Raw genomic sequence first — 5535 nt, 5'->3', positions numbered from 1 at the left:
AAAATAAAAGTTTATATAAGTAAAATGTTTAAATGGTTACTATAGTTATCCAATAATGTTTTGTATTAAATGTAAACAAAACAATCTACTTCCGTTACGGGACACTTTTTCTAACATTGCATCCCGCAAAATGATTTATAAGACGTTGTCACGTCAAAAACTCAATAACGCTATATGTTATATTAAAAATACTAATTTATTTTTGTTTACAAGGAATTTGCATTCTAATACTTATAATATTATTATTCATAAATAATTTCATTGAAAGCAAATCATATGTTATCTTGGCAAACAAAACATTGTTGTTATAGTTACAAATTTGAAACAGCAAACACTCAATTATTTTTCGTATTCATTTCTCAAAATCAAACTCTAGAATTACCTAGTCGAGTTATCATATACGATGAAACCAAAGAAACAAAAGTTAATATTTACTATTTGTATACCACAATGTACTCAGCCAGCCATCGGATCTGTGTATGGTGCAATTCGAACCTCTGACCCGAGACGACATGATGGAATAGTAAAATATGGTGATATGTCTTCGATCCCCTGTCAGCTAACATCGAGTTTTTGTAAAATAAGAAGGGAATTCAGACATTTATCAAGAAACATGATGCGAGGAATTGTGCCACTCGTTGACAGAGTTATAGTTCACCAACGCCAGTCCTTGAGGAAGCACCCTTATTTATGAAAATGAAATACAATTGATTACAAGATCACATTTTTATATGATTTTACAAAAAAATGATAAGTTCTACTATTTTTTATTTATTTTTTTCTAAATCATCTATAACCAATAAATACATTCTCCAAGAAGAATTAGAGTTAAGGCACCTATTGCTGAGACATGTAACATTTTTTCATAAAAATGTAACTATAATATAAGTAAATAATAATATAATATAAGTATATAATATAGGTAAAATAATAGAATGAAAGAAACAAAATAAAAAGTAATGCAACACAAAAGGAGTAATTAATAAATATGAAAATAACTTATTGATGTGGGTAAGGAATACGTAATAAGAAAAGTGTAGAGAAGGAGAAAGGGTGTAAAACAAAGATAAGAAAAAATAAAATAAAATAAAACGTAAATAAGAAACCTTTTTGGTCAAGATCTTTAAGGCAAGAGCAAGCCAATAGTAGAGTTAAGAAAATAAGTTGGAATGGATGAAAGGAATAGTTCTTTGTGTTCTTCACTGACCGCACACTCAATATGTTGGAAGGGTTGAATGGAATAGTGTTTGTTAACGCCATAATATATAATTACCTTGTAAATAGTATTTGAGTTTTATTAGTGTTTAATTTAGTTACATTTATTTTTATTTATATTATTTTAATTGGATTTAGTTATTTGAAAAGAAAAATATGTAATTATATTTGTGTGTTATAATGAGTAATAGAGACAGTTGCTAAGAGTTGATCACCGTTGCTAAGAGGTTGCCTAGCAACGGGCCGACCATCTTCGTTTTTTATATCAGTTCCGGCTAATTAGTGTCTATGATAGCGCCTAAGCAGCCTTTCTGCCCTTATAATTTAATAGTTTGGGCATTTTTAGTGAGTTAACTGTCATTAGCAGTTCGGAACCAGATTAATAATTCCAGATCTTTTCTGTGTTTCGACTTTAATATGAGTTCCTGCTAATTAGTGGCTATAGTAGCGTCTAATCAACTCTGTCTGCGTTCAATTCGGTATTATTTGTGATATGGCAACACTGCGTGGGGAACATTAACGAGCGAGAGAGGGGAGAAGGTTTTTTGTTTTTGTTTGTGTGTATAATTGTTCCAGTTTGGTGGAAGGTATTAATTGTGTTTTTGCGTATATGACTGGATAAACTCTTAATATCTTCTGAGTTGTGAGGGACTTTTTCTTTTATGATTGAAATTATTATCTAACTCAATAATGTAAGTGTATTTAAGCTAATATAATATTGAGATATAATGGTATTGTTCATTCTTCATCTCTCTTATTTTTTCCATTAAAAAAACTATGCCATGGCTTGCTATATCAAAATGCCAATAAATAATATAGGGGGCTAATATTATTTATTGGCATTTTGAGCGCGTTAATAGACATTACAGTCCGAAACCAGACCTTATCTACGTTTCGAATTGATTATAAATTTTGGTTAATTAGTCGGCTCGCCTAATACATTAAAATGACTAGATCCTGTCTTCCCTTAATAAGTGTCTGTGTGGCCATCTATACTTTTGGATATTTGGACTATCGATGAGCCAGTACAACAACCTTGGACCATTGCTGCGGTGTATTTAGCTTCAGAGCTGCGACCTACACATCTCGGCAGCACTCTTCCTCTGACAAACCTTTTGTCCAAAAGTATTTATTTTATATATTTATACTGTTTTTTTTTTGTGTTTTTTTGTAAATTTGTCTTTTTTGTTTTCTTAATTTATTTATCTAATTTTATTTTATCTGAAAGGTCTTTTTATTTTTACTTGTATTCATTGTTAGTCATCTCTAGTTTATTTTAGTTTAAGTTTTTAAAATGTTTAAATTGACCAAATATATGTTTATATTCGAACCACGTTGTCTCGTCTTCTTTAGAGCGCGGAGTGTACTGCATGGGAGTCTTTTTCGATGTAGAACAGGCTTGATCGAGTCTGCCCAGGACTGCATTAAAAACTCCGTAAATTCCTACCTCCTACATACTTTCTCATTATTCGTTCGTTTCTCACTGACAGATTATTTAAAGTAAACCACAATGATTCCTATTCATCCCTCTTCTTTCAGTCCGCTGGTGTTCCTCAGAGTAGTATCCTCGGTCTCATCCTCTACACAATCTATACAGCAAATATACCAACCAATCTTAACACTATCCTCACTACGTATACCGATGATACATGTGTGCTCGGTGTTAATAATAACCCTTTAATTGTATCCCAAACTCTTCAATCCCATATCATAGCCCTCGAAGAATGGTGTCGTAATTGGAGGATTAAAATAAATCCCATCAAATTACCTTTACCCTACGTCGTAAACCTACTAACTGCCCTACAGTGTACTTCAATAATGTTGCTCTTACCCCTGTTGAACAGATCCGCTATCTTGGACTTCATCTGGACAAACGACTAACCTGGAATCCTCACACACGACTGAAAAGACAGGAAACTGCACGTCGATTTCAACTATTACAGCACTTACTAGACAAACGGTCCAAACTTCCAATTCATTACAAAAGACTGATTTACATGACAATTATAAGGCCTATCTGGACATACGGTGTTGAGCTTTGGGGCTCCACTAAACCTTCGAATTCCTCTCGTATCCAATCCTTACAAATCAAAATCCTTCGTAAAATCCTAAATGCTCCCTACTTTGTCACAAAAAAAATCATCCACAAAGACTTTAATGTTCCATTTGTAACCGATCTAGGCCGAACCAGATATCAATCCTTCCATTACAAACTCCCTAACCACTCAAACCCATTATTTTCTTATCTTGCTTCCTCTTTTATTCCGGATTATCCTCCGAGGCGTCTGAAAAGAAGATGGCCTTGAGACCTTCTATTGTAAAAATGTTTTTAGAGTGCTACCATTGGGTAGTTTCTCTACATGTTTGTACCATACCATTATGATTTCATCAAATTTACTTGATGTATTTATGTACAGTTGTAAATATCAATAAATAAATTTTTTTAAAAAAATATTCGAACCAACTAGTTGTTTGTTCTTTTTAAAGTCTGTCAACAAAAGACACAGTCGATTTGAGGTGGTTTTAACGCTGTTTTTTACTGACCGCATCCTGAATATGTTAGAAAAGATGAATGGAATAGTTATTTGTGTTCTTCAGCAACCGCAGCCTCAAACGTCTCATAGATAATGTTTGAGGATTCCTTTCCTCGCCACAGGCAGTTTCATCGTTACTAGTGGTTTTATTTACTTTGCAGAATTCCTTGTGCTCCGTTGGATGATGTGCTGGGAGATGTGTCCCCCATCAAAATTGATGTAACACAACGCTTGCAGACGCAAATATTTACATTTTATTATACAAATATTATAATATTTTATGATTGCTTAGTGGTTTCACCCGTACTTATCTGCCAGGAGAAGACCTTCTACTTAACCACTTTCAGCTGATAAACGCCCCCAGACTCTCCAACAGCGAAATCATTTACACTGATGTGTCGCTCAAATATTTTCACCTCTTAGAGAGGATTGGGGAACGTAACGTAGTCAAAACGTTATCCATGTTGCAGGTTTTCATATTTGTTTAATAGTTCTGCATATTTCAAATACCTCGTCATTATTTTTAACCCTTTGCACTCGGGCGCCCCTCTGAGAGGACATGGATCATCACGAGCGGTTATGTAGAATGAACTTACTCCACCGTCAGTTTTTAAGAAACACGTGTTTTCTATAAAATGGCACAAAATCAGGTCAAAGTATGATATACATATCAAGACACAATCCTAAATCCTTCGTAAAATGAGGATGCCTCATATTTTCAACCTAACAACCCTGAAAAACTCTGAAGAACGCTCATGGCAGAAAAATTATTTCGGTTTAAAACTCTGGGACATTCCCAACAAATCCGATTGTAACTTCCTAGGTTTTGTTAGCTCATTTTTTCGCATGAATAGCAATTAAAGGTCTCCATCTGTATCTTCATAACCCTGGTCTATTTTGTCTTATCTTGATGAACAAGTTAAACCTAATTATACGCGTTATAACTTACGCGTCATTAGGTGTTATAATGATCATCAGCGGTTGAAAACTGAGCTCACAACCCTGGAACTTGTGGGTTTACTACGATCTAGGGACGCGAGGATAGTCAACTCTACATTAGTTCTTATGCAGATTCAAACTAACGCTCATATGTAAGTATGCTGTTTCTCAACTGACCAATATGGGTGGATGGCAATACAATTTTTAGTGCGAAGTAATAGAATTATCAAAAACACACTTACTCAATCCCATTTTTAGTTTTCTTAAAGTGCAAAGGTTTTCGAAAAGCTTAGAACATTTCTTAAAATGATTTTTTTTTCATTCTTTATTGTTATATTTTAGGTAACTACAAAGTGTAATTAATTATATTAATTTTTTTTGTGTTTCACTAGAATAAATTAGGTAGTTTGAAGTGTGCTCAGGAGAAAAATAACTCTGGTCATTCAAATCAATCTCTGGTAACGCCATGTTAAATAATTCACTTGTAAATAGTATTTATTTAGTATTAGTATTTTATATTTGTAATATAATAATTAAGTAAGAGAAACCGTGCAACGGTCTAAATTTTAAAATCAGTTGATACCAACTGCCTAACTAGACGTCTAATTATCTAATAAAACAATTCAGCTTTCCTGAAAAATGTAATGTTCTAGTTATGAAGTCAGTTGGCTTTTTATAAGTTATCATACAGTTTGGTGATTTTTATTTAGATATTATGGAAAGACTCACCTGGAACCAACATACTAGACTCAAAAGACAAGAACTCAACAGACGATTCGGCCAACTATACCGACTGCTCATCCGGGTCTCTCATCTCTCACTAGAAAACAAACTACCATACAAACTA

Source organism: Halyomorpha halys, unplaced genomic scaffold (genome assembly GCF_000696795.3).
Source record: "Halyomorpha halys isolate HHAL.00 unplaced genomic scaffold, Hhal_1.1 Scaffold306.1, whole genome shotgun sequence".
Lineage (NCBI taxonomy): Eukaryota > Metazoa > Arthropoda > Insecta > Hemiptera > Pentatomidae > Halyomorpha > Halyomorpha halys.
This window is presented reverse-complemented; position numbering follows the sequence as displayed.